This window comes from Poecilia latipinna, unplaced genomic scaffold, assembly GCF_001443285.1.
Source record: "Poecilia latipinna isolate Pla-1442-1.1 unplaced genomic scaffold, P_latipinna-1.0 Scaffold1574, whole genome shotgun sequence".
NCBI lineage: Eukaryota > Metazoa > Chordata > Actinopteri > Cyprinodontiformes > Poeciliidae > Poecilia > Poecilia latipinna.
The window spans coordinates 22,463-42,703 of record NW_015114190.1 but is presented as its reverse complement, the minus strand read 5'-3'; the positions used below and the strand labels follow the sequence as shown (position 1 = coordinate 42,703).

At 40.7% G+C, this 20,241-nt stretch overlaps 1 long non-coding RNA gene across 1 annotated transcript in view; it reads left to right on the top strand.

Moving 5' to 3' along the window:
- Window positions 1-6,169: 6,169 nt before the first annotated feature.
- LOC106963740 (uncharacterized) overlaps window positions 6,170-20,241 on the top strand; it is a 35,433-nt gene continuing 21,361 nt past the window's right edge. The window contains exon 1 of the long non-coding RNA XR_001428249.1: window positions 6,170-6,515. This is a non-coding gene — a long non-coding RNA (uncharacterized LOC106963740). The remainder of the gene's footprint in view (window positions 6,516-20,241) is intronic.

The window sequence follows — 20,241 nt, the reverse complement described above, 5'->3', positions numbered from 1 at the left end:
CTGCTGATCAACCCTTAAAAAGGTCTTAACGTCCCTGTTGCTGTGATGCTAAGGGGAAAAAATGTGCTTAAAAGCAGCATTATGCCATTTTAAACCACGGAAAGCTTTCTACAATTAAAGAAAAGACTATCAGACAGCTTTAGATTGTTTCCATGTGCCCATGCTTTAGCTGTGGATGCAGCACACAAGAGTTGAGAGATAAGCCTCGTTAAAGCAAAATTAAAAATATCAGAAGACTTCTTTATGACTGCTCTACAAAGCTATACGAACACTCCAGACTAAAGCATACTGATCTTAATCTTATGCTTAACTTATCAAAGCTACATTTTTCATTATTTTGTGCAGCAAAAGACACATGGTAATGTTTCCAAATGACTTGAAGTGTTTCAAGACCTTTAAAAAGACAGGACTCGGATGTTTGTTTTTTTCTTAAAAACCGAGTAAAGTTCAAACAAATGTTCTAGCGAGGCTAACATTTACATTAGTTTACATTTTCAGCACAGTTCCTGAAGTTTGCACACTTTGAGGTCTATGTTTTTCCCCCGTCAGAGATTATGGAGGCAACGTTCCGGTTAGTCTTTCCTTCCCACTGTGGACTCGAGCTTGATTGGGTGGCTACATAGTTTCAAAGTCAGACTTGATGCAATTAGCCAGGTTCTCATTTAGACTCATTGCTTTTCTCCAGTGGATCTTCACAGTTAGAAAACCAGTCCCCCATCGGGGACAAAAGGATGATGCAGTATCTTGCTGAAATCGGCAAGAAAGACCTTCACTGAAAACCTCTGGTTGGTCCAATATTCTTGGTATGCAAGTTCAGGTTGTTGGGCCACAATTTCATCGGGTTTAACAGAGAAAATTCATTTTTAATTGCTTTTAGTCTCTCCACTGAGTAATGGGTTTGGGGTTTTATGTATGAACAGGCTACTTTCCAATGGAGATAATTGAGTCGGCATTGACTACGTAGGCCAACACACGCAATTTAGACAGAGAGGCGAAGGTGTTGAACCGTCATCACGCTGCAAGGATTTTAATATGTGCAAGATTCAGATATTAAACTAAAATCAGATGTCACTTTGGGTGGATTCTTCTCAGCCATGCCCGATCAGGTCTAAGTGTAGAAAAAAATGTTTTATTGTGTAATAGTGTGGCAGATTACACTGCAGCGTGTGTTGGGAAACGGACAACCTTGAGTGAATGTTGCTTTTCTTTTCTTTTCTTTTTTTAAGCAGCTCATTATCTGTGAAGCCTGTGGGAAAAGGAGTGCTGTCTCTCTGGGGGGAAAAATAAAACGCCATTGTGTTTGTTTCCACAATAATCGATGTGTGTCAGAGAGAACACGCCCTCCACCTTTTGTCTTTTCTCACGTCTTAACTTTATCGGGAGTTTTGTGCATTCAGTTTTAACACTCGTGTAAACAGTTCCTTCCCAGGCTGTGATCTTCTCTTGTAAACAACGGGCCGACCGAGGACCACCAAGGAGATGAAACGCAAGGAAAGTAGGCAAGAATCGAGGGCAAACCTCTGGAAAAGTCCGATTTTTACCTCCAAAGATGCATTTTCTCTGCCGACTATGAAAAGTGGAGAAAATGACTGAAATCCTGCCATTAACGACAAGTAATGGAGCCCAATCAGGGACATTAATGGAACAGAAACGTTGTTAAAAAGCCTGCTCACTCCTCTATTTCCATCTTGTCGTGACCTTGTGTGATTTTTCTAATGATTCTTTCACCACAGGACAAGAACTCGTAAAGTTTTTTGTTTTTTAGACCAAAAACAAAACAAAAATCTATATATAGCCACTGATTTACCAGTCTAATTAGTGTAAATATTATTCATGAGACTTTAATCCCAAGCCCCTCCAGTCCAAGTTGTTGACTAAAACCCCCATCTCTGCCTTAGGATCCAAACATTAAAAGTATTGTGTTGTCAAATTTTGAGTACATCTAAAGTTAGATCCATTTAATTCAAACTCTCAACATTATGGCTGAAAAGTAAAAGACTTTAAGTGTTTTTGCAATGGTCCAGAGAAAGTCCAGATCTCAACTTGATTTAAAAGCTGCATTGGAAACAAAAGGGCTGTACATAAATGGATACTTATAAACCTCAGTGAGACGGAGCATTGTTGCAAAGAAGAGTAAACTAAAGTGGAATCTCTCACAATGATGTCAGAGACCGATCATGTCAAACAGAAAGTGACTGCTTCACTTTTTTTTCTTTTTTTTTCTGTCTGTTAAAGGTTAGATTTACAAGTTACTGAATCATGGTGTACTACAGTGGTTGTCTTTTGGTATATTTGTTTAATAGACAGTAACACCATGGAATATGCTGGTATTGTTTTTTTGCTCACGTTATGGGTTGGGCACATGGCTGCTGGTCGTCAGCGGTTTGTGAACAAGTTCTCATGGCGTAGTAGAGAGGGTGTGTTTAATAAAAACTGATTTCATCTTTACTTTTTTTTTTTCCCAGAGCTTACATCATCCTCTCTTACATCTGAGGCCGGGCTTGAGGATAAGATGGATTGCTTTCTTCAAGTCAAATTTCTGCCTCAAGTGGAGGAATTTGGGTGTCTTGATGAGGTGTTTGAGTGATGACGGGAAGAGTTTGGGTAGATTGCCTGGAGACCCAATTGTGTCAAATTTTCTTCAGTAATGCTTGTGCCACTTCAATCTGGTCTGGTGAAGAAAGAGTTCAGCCCCAAAACGAACCCCAGCTGAACCCAGCTCCGTTACTTATCAACCCAAGCAGAGCACTTGGACGTTTGGTCAGTTGGTTTTACAGCTGTTCTGCACTGTACAATGGCTGCTGGAAAAGACCAACTACTCAGAAACCACTTGCTGCATTCTTGTTGGCTGCGCAGGAGGCTCCACTTCTGCTTGTCAAAGATGTGCGGTTCTTTAGTTGCAGTCATTTTCACATGCGAGTGTAAACGTTAAGTTGGGAGGCATGGCCAGCACCAGCTTATTTGGATTTAAAGTGACAAGAGGCCCTGAAACAAACAGCTCTTTCTAAAAGTAACACAGGTCGAACTAACCAGACTGAAAACTCATAATCTATGAATGAACAGGTTTTGTATAGCCCATAGACCTATCCTGACCTGTTCAAGGAAGTATAAGAAGTCACTTTTAAAACATCCAACTCAGTGCAGTTGGAACAAAACAAAGTTTTTCCCACCTGTATGCAAACAGGTGATCTGCATGTCGGGTTGCTTTCACACCCTTATTTACTTAGATTAGGTTTTCCTCTGCATGCTGCTCAAAGCACAGAGGGAACTGCTTCAACGGGATTTAGAACAATTTTTCAAGAAACACGACTGAAACATCTGGTGTGGGAGGACTTCCTGACATGTCACCACATCTGCGTTTCCCTCTTCTCTAACGTCCACTTTTCTTCCAAAAGGTCAAGCGAACTATAAACCCAGCGGTTGCGTCACATCTGGTGCAGTAGTTGACGATTGCAGACCTTGTCACGTTATATAACTGTTTATGTAGAAACTGACTAGATTGCACTCCGGTTTATGCCTTACAAAACAAAGTGCGCTTCCTTGGGAGAATCCTCTTGTTGACTCCTTTTGAGAAGCAACATTTAATGACAGAAGGTATCACATTTGAGCATGTAAGGGGGGGGGGGGGACAGGGGAAAACCTCTTTCTCCTCTTTGTAGCATGTGTCTACGAAGCTAAACGAAACAAGCTGCAAGGAAGTCACTCCCGTTTTTATATCAGCTTCTGCTTTTACTTCCTCCATGTTCACAAAAAGGCTCTAAATTTCCCTTTTGGATATGCATGACTTGTTTTTAATATACCAGCTTCCTCCAACATAAGCAAATGATATGAAAATAGCAAAATATAGTGTCCTAGTAGATTTAGCATTGGTTTAAATTGAACTCTACAGGACCTCCCATCAGCTTAGAGAAGCCCTTACTCTTCATGCAGTTCACTATACTGTGAATTTTTTTTTTAAATCAAATTGTTTGCAGCATTAAAAAGTGATATGATGATAAAAACCAATCAGAAGACGAAACTATATCTCTGTCAATTTTGGACCTTACAGGCATCCAGTAGACTTCGTGTCAGTGACAAAACCTATAGGGCCAGTGTACAATGAAAAAGTTTAAGCGTATCTACTGTATCTACTGTTCATGTAAAATTTAACACTTCTATAAAGTTTATTTTTTATTTTTTTTTTATGTTGGCTTGCAGTGATATATTGTGCTGATCTGTTTTCACAACAGCTGGATGATTCGCCGTAAGATTTAAATCACAGATGGTTCGCTTTACGCTGGGAAAGTACCAATCCTCCCGGCACAGGCCATGAAAAGACTCTGCAAACAAAACTTTGATGACTGTAATTGTCTGCAGTTCCTGATGTGCAAACACAAAAGTTGTGAGACGAATCCTTCAGAGAGTGTTTTATGTAGCCCGACCCCTGGAGACAGGTATTTTCCCTTCACCAAGGAGCCGTGTTGCCCTGCGAGGCACCAGAGTCCCGTCGAGGGTGGACCCCACAACTCTGGTGCCGTAGACGTAGGCACCAGCACATCCTCCATGAGCCCGCATGAACTGAATGGGCACAGAAGGTGGATAGATGCTATTACAAGTACAAAATGTTCAATAATGTAATCTGTAGAAGTGGGATAATGGATAATAGTTGTAGAATTCAAAGTGCCGCCATGGTAAGAGTTTTAATTTTGGAAAGGTAAAGACATGAATACATCTTTGTGTTTTTTGGCAGAGCTTTAAAGTTTGTAGAAAATTGTACACCTTGAAAGAGAATCGATGGCGTACTAAAGATAAGACGGTTCACAAGATGTAGGTCTGGACTGGTTCTTTCCAACTCATGATTATGCTACAATCCAGTCCTATGCACAGGCTCATCGTCCGACGTAAGGTGAACCAGTCTCACGTATTCTGTTACAGAAAAACATTCCCACGGCATGATGCCACTGGCGCCATGCCTCACCCTAAAGATGGTGTGCAAATTTGGACACACACACACACACAAACACTTTGCATGGACAGAGCCACCATGCTCCACGTGTTGACTCTGTCCTACACGTGGAACATGTGCAGGACATGAAGCCCACATGGCTTCCTTTCAACGGTGGCCGTTCTGTTTGCCATTTTGTGGAGTGCATGCCTGAAACTGTGGGATTCTTCTTCCCACCTAGAGTTTCCATGGCTCTCTTGTCGACTCCTCTGATGAAACTCATTGAAACTCGTGTATAAATTTTCTTCTGCTTTTCATGTCTGCACTCATTTGGCCTATGATAAAATCCCACAAACATCGAAATGTGTTTTGCTAGTGTGGCAATGTGGGGAGAAAAATGTGTTTAAGGGCTTTTCTCTTGCTAGATTTCGACAGTTAAAGCTGCAGTAAGTCACTTTTTTTTCATATTTTGTAAAACTTTCACTATGTCGTGATTGTATATTATGAGATGGCATATGAGAAGATCGAGCTCCACCACCTCCCCAATCAGAGCCAGGAGGAGGGTCTTAGTGCTGTCAATCATCCTCAGCTACATGCTGCTCGATGTACCAATGGTAGAGAAACCATTGGTACAGGGAAACTGTTTGAGTATTATTTGTGACCATGCTAACTAGCCTTAGCATTTGTGGCAGACTGTTATCAGGAGGAAGTTGTAGCATAGCAGAAAATAAGGGAAGACTTGGTGTGAACGGCATATACAAGAATGATTGACAGCGTTAAGACCTTCCTCCTGGCTCTGATTGGCTGTTTCAAATGAGCACGGGGAGAAGGCAGAGAAGCTCACTTGTTTCACAGATTATCTCATACCACACCGTCATGACATCGTGACAGTTTTAACATATCTATCTATCTATCTATCTATCTATCTATCTATCTATCTATCTAATTTTTTTTTTATTACAAACTGCAGCTTTAAGCTATTTTAACTTCTGTTTTTTTGCGGAAGAGAAGGTTTCATTTCTCTCCCATTCCTCACCATAATCGGTGTCATCACTTATTGCATTGTTTGTTAAAAGGTCCGGAATGTCTGCATGCTTCTGAGCGTGGGATCACGGCTCATCCGGGAACCAGAGAATTCCATTCATGACCAAGCCTTCTCTGCTGCGGCACAAATGGGAGGTCTTGAACTGGTGGGTGTGCCCAGAAATGCGAAAATCTATTACTCTGCAAGTCTGTCAGACGGGCTCAGTATGAATGGTGGAGCCGCAGCGGAGCGGGGAGGCTGGTGCAGCAGTTAGGAAGGGTAGGGGGGGAAAGATGGGACAGAAAGCGCGCACATGAGTTCCTGGAGCTCATGTTCAGGTGGGGTGGGAGGAGGACGGGAGGGAGATTTTTTTTAAAAAATTATTCCGACCTGCAAAAGCTTGAAAGTGAAAGAAAATGTGTCGGGGTCATGTTGGTCCTCAGTGCGCGCCTCGTGAATGCTTGGCTGATTTAAAAAGAAAAAAAAAAAAAAAAAGCAAACAAAACGAAAAAGAAAAAAAAAGAGCAAAGACATGCAAAAGTTGCGACTGGCCGCCAGTGACTCGGGGTAAGTCTGTGAGTTCTTTTTTTTTTTTTTTTTTTTTTTTTGAATTAAACGCATAAAAAAGTTAAGATAAGTTCTCCACTTCACAGCTGTGCGGTCCCTTCAAAGCCCAAATGAGGAAGCAGCTTGTGCCTGTGACTTTGATGAAGGTGCATTTACCTAAACTGATTTTTTTTCTTTTTTTGCAACTTGACTGCAGCTACGACTATATTTTTTTCTTTGAATTGCACTTGACACATCAGAGATGGAGTTTAGAAAAGCTGAAAGGTTCTGGAGGCCGTGCAGCGTTCACTCATGCATAATGGGCGGATTGTGCAGAGATAAAAGGAAGTATGCGGTGTCAGACAGAGATAGTATGCAGGTCCTCCTCTTCCTTTTTTATTTTTATTTTTTTTTTAAAAGTTATTGAATGGCTTGACCTGACGCAAGGTTATTTAGCTCTGCGTGATGCATCATAGCACCTGTCAGTAACTGCATCTTCATCCACAAGCTTAAAAAACATCAACAACCAAAAAAAACAAAAACAAAACTATCTATATAAAATCTCACTGTCTATTTTTGAAACCACCGTCAACTCCTATGAGAGACTCGAGCCGGAATGCAATGGGCGTCGCCTAAATTATTAATCCATTCTCCGGCTTCTCGGGAAGTTGGGTGGTGCGTTCACGGGGCGCTTGAAGTTCCTTTACGAGCCATAATTAGAACTTTCAAGGCCGCGACTAAGCTACTCTTTATTGTCAAGTCTTCAAAACTGCCCTTAATGAGAGCGTAACAATGAGAAAGCCTTTAATGGCCCAATTTAAAAAAAAAAAAAGCCTACAGAAGTCCCGTGTAATGTTTGACACAAGCCATGAAGCGGACACAGCACACACACAAGAACTTTTTGGGCTAAATGCAAACATACTGGGTGGAGGAAAAAGACGCCGCACGTCAACGTCAGCCCCTATGTTTAGATGGGATGGTGGCAGCATGATGCTGTGGGGATCCTCCTTCCACTAGTGCTCTGGGTTCGCTTTTGTGAAGGAAAAGTGTTGAACTTTTTTGGACTGATTTAATATTTTCTTTTTCAGGGTTATATTTCCAGTTAAAGTTGTTTATGTTAGATTTGAAATCACCGGCGTCAACTCAGAGCCACCTGCAGACGAATAAGTCATTGGTTCAATGGAAGATTTTTGGGTTTCAAACCGATTATGTTAGAGTGCAGAGTAAAAAAAAAATAAAACAAAACAAAACACAACCTCCATGGCTTGTTAAGTGATTTTAATTGAAGACACATTGACGCGTTGCTGCTGTCCAGTTCCGTTTGAATTGATACCTCCCAGCCTGTTCTACTGGGTTCAACACAATTGTGCATATTTGCACCAATTCAAAGTACACAAGAAACCACCAAATGAGATAAGATGTCCTGAGAAAATAAGATGCATTGTCGAAGCTCCACTTTAAGAAACACAATGTCATTGTTTTCTTTTTGCAACATACTCCTATTGGTTTAGAAAAAAAGAAAGAAAACTTGTGTCATGGCTTTTATTAGCAGTGTCACAGGATGCTTTGGCACGCCATGTTCGAACTCGGAGTATATCTCAGTCTTGTGCAGTCTCCATCTATGTGCTGTTCTTGGTAATAAACCATTATTGTGAGCCACAGATGTGAAGGAGATGGCCTTAAGCCTGAATTCTTGTTACTGCATTTGAGACTCTTATTTTGAAATGAGACAGGAAGTGCAGTATTTTGGCTCTAGAAGAAAATGCTGACAAAAAAAACAAAACGGTGCTCTCTCTAAGAATACCTCGACTGGCTAACCGCTAGTTGCTAACTATTCTAAAGCTAGTGTCTTTCTGTTGACTGTTTCACAGAATCTGGACTGCAGTCGTGCACCTGTAGCACATTTTCTAAATATATAGAAATGTCTTGCCTGAACTTGAACAGAAAAGAGTTTCTTTAAAGCACATTTGAGCTCAAATCTTGTCCCGTCCTCTTAAACCCACTATTGTAAGTCGTCCTGTCTGCTCTGCATGTAACTTTAGGTTTTAGTTCTCGTTTCTCTCCCCCCAGACTGAACGTAGCCTCCTACTGAACTTTGAAGGAACCTCCCGAAAGTCTTCAAGCTACATGTTAATGAAAACGTATAGCTTCTTACAACATTTATTGGGAAATGCTACAGATATAGCAGATTAAAATGACTTGCGAACGTGGTTTTTAGCTGAAAAATAGTCATTCCTCTGATCTATACCACTTTCCTTTCACATCAATTTCCTGTTTTCAATAATATTTGAAGTTACCTTTTGACTTTAAAAAGTGTTTTATCTTTATTCGTCACACTTGGACTGTTTCTTTTTTTTTTCTTCTTATTTTCACTTTCTAAGAAAAGACATAGCTTTTCTTTCATGCAAAACTCAAAGCATCTGGTGTTTTTTTTTTTTTTTTGCTCAACTCTGTTTTACCTTCCTTCTTCACATTTTCTTTTCCCTGTTGCCGCCAACCGACTTCTCTGCTCACCCCCCACCGAACATGTACATTAACCATGCCTGGCGGTGTGAAGTGTGTGTGAGAGTTTCATAATGAGTGACATGGGGATTCCCTGTCCCTGTTTCCTTCATTCATGTGGCTGGAGTCTGAGGTGGTGCAGAACTGTCAACCCGGATATGAGCTGAATATTGAGTGCGTTTTAAAAGAGAGAGGAAGAGAAACTATGTGAGAGTGAGCATGCATGTGTGTGTTTGTGTGCGTGTGCACAGAGCGAGGGAGTGTGTTTGCATATTTTATTGGTCTCACATTTATTCAGAGAGGGTTGTACTTTGAGATAATTTGTTCTGTGCTTTTATCGCGTTATTTTCTGCCTGATGCGCTGCTCGGCAACCTTCGCAGCACAAACTTCCTCTTGTCACTTGAGGCACTTTGCATCCACAGCAGCGATGCTGTGGATGCAAAAGGAAGTGAGGCTTGTAAAGTCTTGCAAGATGTTAACTGATGCCGACTTATAAATACATCAGTGACAAGATCTTAGATTATGTAAGAAGTATTTTTAATCTAGATTATGGTAAGGTTGAGAAGGTGCACAGCAGCACCTCGTTTATTTATACGGCGCTGTTAAAAGGATATCCAAACGCTATATTGTCATGTCTCACATAAGCCAAGAAAGTATTTGCACGGGAAACAGATGAGGCTTCTGTGTAAAATAAGTTGACACAATGTGTAAAGCATTTTCGCTTAAGTAATTCATATGTAGAGGTACGCATGAAACTATGGGCAGCTTCTTATTGCAGGTAAAATTCTAACTGCTTACAACCTTTTAGCAAATCCTAACCTTAGTTAATCCCTATTAGGGTGCAACAGCAGACACACTGCAGCCACTGTCAAAGCGAAGCAACACTAGTTTCTGCACACATTTCACATGCAGCAGTACGTCTCTGTGGGGCATCAGCAAAAGTATTCTCCATTTTCAGATGAGGTGTGAGTACATTCTTGAGTTTTAAAGGAACTCTTCTGATAAATCCTCTCTGCATAAATCCAGTGGACTTATGTTCCCCTCCAAAAGTCTGGGTTAGTTTTTGACATAGTTTAATCAGAACTGAGATTACCTTGCTTTAGTGTGCCACCCAGTGGTTTCTTAGTGTAGCAAAATTTTTCTTGAAGCAACATCTTAGCCTGAGCTTGATAGCAAAACGGTCTCAGTCAGTCTTGGACAATAAAATGGCTCTGGAGTGTTGATATAAAATGCTGGAAGAGCAGTAATTATTAAACGAGCTGCAAATGGCAATTAAACAGGACGGGTGGTATAAATTTATACCTTTAAGTTATTGTTCACTAGAATCTAAGAAGTGCCATTTAGGTGAACTAATTTTACTAAACAAAACACAAGTGAAAGCACTTTTGATGGAGTGCAGACTTTAGTCTTACCAGTACTAATGTGTTTTCTCAATAATTGATGGATGCAGACATAACCTGCTGCTTTGGTCAATTTCCATCTCTCTCAGGAGGATAAAAATGCTTTCCTCCCCTGTTGTTAGTGTTTCTAATATCCTGTTTTAGATTTTAGTTTTGTAAACAATGGTTAGCATGAAAGGTTTGCATACTATGCAAACCATTTATGCATAAAGAAGCTGATTGGCAAAGGATCCTCCACTTATGTCCCCCTCCATCCCACTCCATTACATTCGTCACTATGTTCTATTTTTAAAATTCCACTCAGTTTGCATCTGGAATTTTCCTGCAGTTTGAGCTCTTTAGGAATTCATTTTGTTTGGCTAAAGCTCCTTGGTCGCAGAAGGGGTATTTAAAAAAAAAAAAAAGCTCCCTTTCTCTTGTTACTGTGCTGCTCGTCCTTTGTGTTGCGAGTCGGTAAGCATGGAAATGAAGTCAAAGCCGGAACCAACTGATTGCAGGTTGCTTTGTGTGTGCGTTGCGCCTCCTCGTTGGCAAATAAGAGGGAAATGTGCATGCAAGATGTTGCTCCGGAAACTCAGGCCGAAGTTGAGCAAAAGTGATTGCCAAAGTTGCGAAGGTCGCCTAAAGTTCAGCTTCAAACTGTCTCAGACAGGTGAGGCGCGGCTGAAGTTATCGGCTCTTTGACTGTGGATGAGCCACGGTAAACCTTCTCTTTGGTGGTTGACGGGTCATGCGGGCACTGAGCTTTAGAAACATGTCACGCCTAAATGCTTTCCACATGGTTCCACCTGGATGTGACTCAGACGGTGTAGAATTGAACGGGCCAGTCACTGAATGGAGGCTTGAATTTGTGGGAAAAATTCTCTAGTACGTATCGAGGCTTTTTTTTTATTAGCAACTGAAACTGAGAAACCATTTTACCGCATAAGGGCCTGTAAATAAAAGAAAGATAGATAATATAACACACTTTGATCTGCTCAGACAGCCCACAGCGCCACATGCAGCAAATGCAAATTGTGGAGCTGATGACACAGCTGCATGATTGGCTGTACGGGGCTTCAAAACCAGACTGAAACATGAAACCTTATGCATGGCCTAGAACGCTAAAATGAACGTGTACCATTTTATAGATTCAAAACCCCAAGCAAAGCAACTAGTTCTGGGGAAAATACATTAAAATTGTCCAATTGGTGTGACTACCAGGCTTCCTTCTTGTAGTAATCTTCGTGACGGACCAGAAAAGCTATAAGATGATTCTTGCAGGGGACTGTTAATCTTAGTGCAATACTTGTGCTAAAAACAACCCCTTTATAATAACTTGATTATGCATATTATTGGAAAAGACGCAGTGATGAAGATTAGCTGTAATGCAGTCCAAATACGGCCGACTTTTACCTCATCTGACTTCTCCGCCATAGTTGGATTGCTTCACTTTTCTGAGCTCGCTGTCAACACGTCCTCCAGCACCTAATTCTGCTCGGAGGCAAACATGGAGTAATTATGATTTGCAAAAATGCAAATCACAAGTGGTTCATTCAAATGAAAGCGAGCCTCCTGTCTAAGGCCGCATTGACAAAGTCAGCCGTTGCGTCAACCACTGTGCAGAAACTAAAGCTTCTCTCAAGTCAGCTCGCTCGCTGCTTTTTCATTGTTGGCTCAAATTTTGACAACTTTGTTTCTAGTCATGCAGTCTCATTTTCCAGATTAGAAATAATTAATAATAATAAAAAAATTGCCTCTGGGTTGCAACACAGGTCCTTCAAACAGATTTGTCTTTAAACAAATTAGTCTCTTTATGGTTGACATTGACGTTATGAATGAGGAACTTTACTTGCACTTTCTTCAAACAACCAATGTTGAAACCCTGCAGCTGTGACTCCATTTTCATGTTCCCCATTTCTGTCAGAGCTGTTGTGCTGTTCCCTTTACATAAATAGTTTGACACTCTGTAAAGTATGATTACTTGCTATGGCTAAAACAGCATATTTCGTCTGTATTCACTTGGATCTAGGATGACTTTGTTCTAGTTTGTAGCATCAAACCCTGGGCTCACAGGGGGAGAAAATTGGCCTAGCATCACTACAGTCAAGTTTGAATTAAAATAGTCAATATTCCCCTTAGATTCTATGAAAAATACACAGACTAAAAAAAAGTTTAAATGATCCAAGAGCTGATCTTGAAATTCCGAGTTTATGACAGAAAATGTATTACTCTGCTATTCTAGCTGTAAACTGAGGACTAGCTTACTAACTACATTTGATTAGTATCAGTTAACATCTCATAGCTGCTAGTAACTTCCTTAAATCTTAATAAAACTACAGAGTGTAGTTAGTTGGCAGTGTTTTTCCACTTTGTTACATCTACTTGGCTCCATTTTCTTTTTTCTCTTCGGTTGTGTTGACATTTTTATTTGAAAAAAGTCCAACTTCCTTTATAGCATGTAATGTGTCCTAGCATTCCTCCTCAGTCTCTGTTCTTTACTATACAAGAACTACAAAAAAAAAAATCACCTGGCCACTATAAGAGAGATGTTTTTTTGTAAGAACGTTTATTGAAAATGTGAACTGGCTATGCTAACTAATGCTGGCTAGTCCCATTTTGTTGCTAACAAATGAGCATTCCCAAATTAGCTATTGCACCAGTTGTGTTTGGAACAAACAAATAGTTGTCAGTACTCTTTGTTTGTACAACCATTAGCATACGTGTTCTATGGGAAGAGCTACAGAGAACAATTAAAAATAAGTTTTTATACCAATCAGTGACAGTTAGAGGTTCTGATTGCCATACCTCTGGTACCATCTCTTCCTGGCAACAAACAAGACCGATTATCACTGAGGAATTTTTCATGAGCTCTTGAGCAATCTATTTCTTGTAATACCAGTTGTTGCAATATGAGTTTATTTAATTGGTACTAGCCAGTCTGCATGGATTCTGCTTATTGCCTTTTTTTCTTTCACATCTCAGACTATTTTCTGATTGGAGAAATATTGTGAATCTTTTTGAACTTGAAAATGATGAGATCTTCAGGTATTTAACCTTTTCCAGCAAGAAAACACCACTCAACAACTCTTGGGTGTTTTCTTAGAAATCACTGTAAAAAAAAAAGAAAAAAAAAAAAGTACGTAGCAGAACATTTAGCCAAGAAGCTAAGCATCAATTCAGTGGTCGTAAATGCAAGTAGGTCTAGCTTGCAGCACGGGGGACAGTAGCACTTCCTCTTGCGCTCAATACCGAGCGACGTTGTGATACAGCCTATTTTAGTAAATTAAAAAGAAAAAAGCTATCTTCAATATCTCAGCTTTTCAGGAACTCAGAATGGCAGCTTTGTTTGTAGTTTGACAGGCGACTGATTAGCTTTCGAGCCTGAGGGTTTATGAGAATCTAAATCTTTTCTCATAACGCAGAACAAGAAAACCACAAAAAGCGTTTCACTAGACAAGACAGTTGCCTCAGTGAGTATTTTGCATAATAGATTGCAGAAGAGCTATTATCAGTATTTACTGACTTGTGTGGAGCGTTTGCGCAGGCTTGAGGGTGAAGGTGCAAATTGCAGAAGTAAAAAGGTGCTGTAAGCATGCAACGCGCCTTTCATTCTAGCTGTTTGAAATCAATGTGCACATGGAGTGTTGGTGAACTGACTTGCACGATCTTCTGTTTAAAAAGGTAACTTTGGGCAAAAAATAGCTTATTATGGTGGATATCAGAGCATGTGTGCACATTGGTTGTGGCGTCGGTGTCTCTTTCTGAGACTGGCTGACATCACTTTTCTGCACGTGTGATGGCTGTATATTTTTAGATACTCCATCTATGACACATAAGGTGCCTCTGATAGTATTCAGACTTTATCTAATGGAGGCACGAGTTGGGTTGACATCTGTTTCGCTGTCATCTTGAAGTTCACGACTTTCTTACAAGGTCTTTGTCAAAAGGCTTAACATGTGAGTTGCTTTAATCTGCTGGCGACAGCGGAGTCTTGCGCAGGAGCCATTTAGACGACGCTCAGCGGCCAGGCAAGATCAAGAGGACGGATTCTCATGCCTTCAACGGCTCTCTGTTTGATTTCAGTAGTTGAACTCTCGAACAAATCCTGCAAAGCCGACGTAGCTCAGTCACACCTATACCCACACCCAGGCCTGCAGCGTGCGAATACCATACGGTCACCGCACCATACCAGTTTACAGTTGAAGCCACTGGTTTCCAGTAAGACGTTGCCACAGCGTATGTCTGGGAAACAAGGGGGATATGCGCCGGTTCTCATGTAGATGCCATTTAAGGGGTTAACTGCCTCACAATCTGAATTAGGCAACTAACGGCTGCCACAAGCTCACCATACAATACTACTGTGGTGTTCTTAGTCAGAGCTACTGGTTTCCAGTAAAGAACTGCACAAGAGCTTCACAACAGAGGAAGTGGTGGTGGTGGAGCGCGAAACTCTGTTCATAAAAAGAAGAGAGGTTTCATCTGTCAATTGCTTTCCTTTTCAGGCAAAAGGCTTCTGCCTCTTCTTTCATGCGTCCTCTCCTTTGTATTTCATGCAACGATGTTGGGAGGATTTCCTGTCAGTGCCGCCATCAAAGAAAGGATCAAAGGTCATGGGAATAACATGGTGCATGAAACAGAAATTACTTTCTGCAGCTTCAGGTACTGATTGTTTTTCTCACGCAGTCTTCACAGAGCATTTTAAAAGCAGGACTTGCATATCGTCACCTTCCTACAATAATAGCCTAAGTCCTTTTTTTTTTTTTTTTTTTTCAAAAATTGTTTTTGTATTTGCCTAAATCATCTTTTGGCAAAAAGCAAAACAAAACAAAAACTTTGGCCATTATTTTAGGAAGGTTACGATATGTGCTTGTTAGCAAATGAAGACACAACTATCTGTCAGAGAACTCCTCGGATTTAGGATCTGAGAAAAAAAAGAGAGAACAAAATCTCTTGATGCACTGTAGTTTTGATTTTTAGATTCTCTAAGGTTTTCATACGTTGAGTTACATTGCCCTCTAGCGGAAGAGCCCATTTATTACATAAAACGGAACCAAACGGCAATGTTTCTGCACAACGTTTGCTGCAGCAAAAGAAGTTTCAATCTTTTGATGAAAGCAAAACTGGAGAGAAAACTATCGAGTTGATTTTTAGCCAAGTGCGACAAGGGAGCATGCAAATGAATGTCAGAGTGAATGTGCCATATTGAAACTATACTTGTAAAGCTGTTAGTCTGGAAGCTTGATCAGCTTTTCTTTTCCTTTCACATTAGACAGTGACTTCTGTCCTGCTGCTTGTTGTTATTTTTTGAGAGATTACAACAGATATGCAATTATAAAAATCGTTTAAACAAACAATTTACCATCCAGACTCTGAGGGCCAGGCCTTTCACTACTCTCTGTCTCCATCTGCTGTCTGAGTTTAAAGGGCGCAGATCTCACAGACATCCTTCTTAGTTCACCACACTGGCAAAGCGTGGGGCTTTTGAAGACGTACTCCCAAGATTTAAAAACGGTACACAGTTTATTGGACTAAATCTTTGCCTTCTTGAAATGTGACTGCATGTAGAAAACAGCTTGGATTCTTCAAAGCTTTTTACACATCTACATCCAGGTTCTAAGAAATATCTAGTTTTGATCAGCTCTTCCAGTTTTGGACAAAGGTTTCAGAAACTAAACCTTTGATTTGGACTAATTTCCTCAAAGGTTTTCTGTTGGATTAAGATCTGGAGGCTGTGGTTGCCATTGGAGAACAGTGCTGATGTGAGTCTGATGCCATTGTGGGTTATGTTGCTCCACCAGAGTATGGGTTGGTTACACAGAGGTTATAAAGGGATGGACATGGTCAGCTAGGATCCACAGGTAGGCTGATATGGCTTTGGTACTACGCGTCACAAAGTGTGCCAAGAAAATATCTCCCAAAGCATTAACACCACCAGCTGCTGGCCGGGTGGCTCCGTGGTGACCCTGACATCCGAATGTTGAAATCTAAATTTATCAGACCTATTTTCTATCTGTTGCTATTCAAGTTTGGTGATCTTGTGTGGACTGCAATCACAGCTTCACTTGTGTTGCTTTTTTAGAGATACTATACTATTCTCTAAATAGAGTCATAATAAAAGGTTATTTAAGTCACTCCTGCCTTTCTATTATCCATTCCAGTGACACTTAAGCCGAACAGGCATAACGTTTGGACGACTGACCGATGAAATGGTCAGGGTACCTATTTGTTGGTGTGAGCATTTAGTTCTTAGAATTGGTATGGCAGGAAAAAAAAAGTGCTTCTAAATTCCACCATTTCACCATGTAAGGGAACCTCTTAATCTTGTTGGTTAAATGAAAGATGTTTGAAGAAGCAGCGTAAGAAAAGCTTTGAGATCACTGTTTGCAATCACCGTTTATGTTTATGACTTTGCCAGAAACCTAGACTTGCAGTACAAAGACAGCTGAAAGTCTCACTAGTCAAGTGAAAGATTTTGACTGGAAATTTTTTGCAGCATTGCCACTTTTTGCCTATGGGAGTATATTTAACCTTAAGCCCGTCAGGATGCCCGTGCTGACCCTTGTTCAATGCCAAAAGAACCAACCATGAGTAGAATTATTTTTGCATTATTTTTGGGTAATTGGATGTGTGTGCATGGCTCACCTGGGAAACACACTGCATCAGAATGGACATGGGGGAAAAAGGGAAGAGGGTCAAGGCTGTCGTGTTCCGCTGAATGACCTTGGGTCTTTCTGTCCTTAGGGGTGTCCCCATGACTCATTGCATCAACATAAGAAATGTGTACACTCTTTCATGGAAACTGTGTGCCCTGATGGCAGCATGTGTCCTAACACACAGCACAAATAGTTCACGAAAGCGCATGACCGAATGCTAGATGTTGACTCGGCCTCCGGATTCCCCAGATCTCTGTCCAGTCGAACGTTTGTGGGATGTGATGACCAAATCAGCCCAATCTAAGGAGGGGGGCTAAGATGCTAACATCTAGCTGGCAGATACCGCACCACAGCTTCAGGTGATCTGATAAAATCCATGCCTTGACAGATCAGACATTGACAGATCTGTCTACCACTGCAATGTCATACTAAGCTCCTTTTGGTGGTGTGCATGTAACTCCTCTTTGAAGCCAGAAGAGGGCAGCATTTTCCAAATCCTCAAATTAGTGGGGATTTGGAAATACTGGCTTTAACCGAGTCTTTAGAGTCGCTTTTATTTCCATGGATGATCACTTAAAACTCCGCCCCCTGGAAATTTCAGATATTGATTGGCTGTCATTGATTAGAACGCTTTATAAATAAACACAATAAAGGAGGAGGAGCAGTGAGAAAGAGCCAGGTTTTGGTTCACACACTAGATCAGCCCAGTGGGGGCAGCTGTGGCAATAATTAGTCTAGTGTGTGTGTGTGTGTGTGTGTGTGTGCGTGCGTGTGTGTGTTTGTTTAACACCTATCACAGTGATTACTGATTGAGTTGCGTAGTATTGTTCCACTTCTGACATGACAAAGAGGTGACTGCAGGTGTTCCAATTTCTTCCTGTCTTTCTTTTTCTTCGAGTTTTTAATCATCTGGATAGTGTCCATGAAGCGAGAAAACTTTAGAGCGATCAAACTCGAGGTGAATGTAACTCGAATAGTCACTCAATGCACTGCGGGTTTGTGGTTTATGCGGTACGGAAAAAGAAAAAAAGTCCAAAACTGCAGTTCTGTGGTGAAATGATTCAAAGTTTGCAGGAAAACAATGGAGTACGTGTTCACAGGATCCTTTTTTGCCTTTCCTGCTCTGGTTCCTGCATGACTGATTGATTGACTGACTGCCTCACATGCTCGCCCACTGACTGACTGACTGATAAAAAATACATACGGCCACCCACACGCATATAAATTTGCCTGACACCTCTGTATTTGTATGTGAAATACCCATGTCCTAAACAAAAATAAATACATACGCTACAAATAATTAACCTGCAAATTTATTCTAAACAAGTAAAAGAAAAGAAAAAGAGATCAACCAGAAAATAAGCAAATTAATAAATTAAGCTAAATTCAAAGACTTGGCAAAAATAGACCAATTGTTCTTATAATCTAGCTGCTTTAGCTAAACCTTGCACTGTGTCTTCATTTCTGCAATGATCAGACGCTTAAAGTCCACTAAAGTAGGCTTTTAATTTGAATAGACATATTTATAAGATGTCGGGACAAAGAAAGGAGGATTTCAGTTGAATTTATTCACAAAATTGTGAACTATTGTGAGCAGTTGATATTTTACCTGTAAAATCAAAATTCAACAATTCAAATTGAGTTTTTAGTCGTTTTTGTTCTGTTGTGTATCGACTGTGTCTGTTTTTAGTAGGAATTACCCTCATAAAACACAAAACCGGCCAAGGCATGACCGTCCACCCTCTCCTGGCCCTACACTGGCGTGACGGGTCAGGAGAACATTTATCAGAAGCAGCAGAGAGGCCCATCGCATCTCTGGAAAGGGGAGTTTAGTCAGACTTGCAACTGTAATTCTCCAGAGGCCTGTGTACACATCACTTTATATTATATTTTTCTTTGTAGTTTTTCAAATTCACGTCCCGCTTTCTTTATTTCCCCCTTAATATGAGCAGTGTTGTGTTAGTCGATTACATAAAACTCCAATAAACTGCATTGATTTGTGGTTCTGTTAGGGGGGGGAGAAGAAAAAGTAAGAAGGCTGAAGGTCTTGTGTGCACAGGATTTCTGTTGGATCTTTAGTTTCTCTTTAAAGCCCTAAAGTATATAGGTCAGGTTAAGCAGAAGTGTAAAGCTTTCATTCGGTGTGGCTGTTTGCTGTGCCGGTTGTTTGCATCATGTGTTTCAGCGTCGGGTCTACCCCTCTGATTCCTGGAGAGAGAAACCCTGCCTCTGCAAATCTGCAAGCGCCGCTTTCGCTGAGAAAGCAAATGCAGAAATACAAAAAAAATAAAAATAAATCCCTGCAGATTATCACGTTTCTTTATAAAAGCTACACTATGTGACGTACCTCATTAGGTCACGTACAGTCATTCGCTTATCAAAGGCAGCCGGTAAGATCTGTAGCCAGCTATGAGTTCAAACTTGGATCCGGGAGGGGTGGGGATTGTTGCAAATTAGGACACCGCAATAAATTCAGGTATTTCTTGAAATACCTTAAACAGTCATCCGCTTGATACAAAGGACACAAACCCTTTCTTCTATTCAGCTGTCTTTCCAGATGACTGACTTTAAATGAATTCCGTCTGAAGCGGTCCACATCAGAGAGAAAGATTGTGCAAGCACAATAACTGCGCTTTCCACTTTTGCCTCCCACACTGCGTCTCTTGGTCTGACTGGATGGTGACTGTTAGATGGTGTCTGAGTGAAAGTTTTATTGTCGAGGCAAATGTGAAAGTCAGTCAGACACAGTGACCTGGAAACTTCGAGCTTTTATTAGTTTCCAGTCTCGCAGTGGAACTTCGAGGCCTCCCTCCTGTTGCGTTGGCGTCCGGACGCTTGTGCCAACGTCGCTGAAATAGCCTCTGAGTGAGGCTATTATTAGCAGACTCTCGTTTTACGTTGTGTGGCGAAATTACGAGGTTTTCTTTTTATTTTAAGTCAATTTTTTATGAACCTACAGTTGACTAAGCATAGTATCTCTCTCTTTTTTTTATGTGATCAAAGTGTTGAAATGCGCAGATCTACGGAGACATCCATGTGCATTAATGTAGTTGCAGTTGAGCCTAAACTTATTCCTGACAAATTTAGATTTCAAATCATTTAAAATTTGATTTGAGGAGACGGAAATTATATATATATATATATATATATATATATATATATATATATATATATATATGTGTCAAAACAGTCCTTAGTGCCGTGACAGG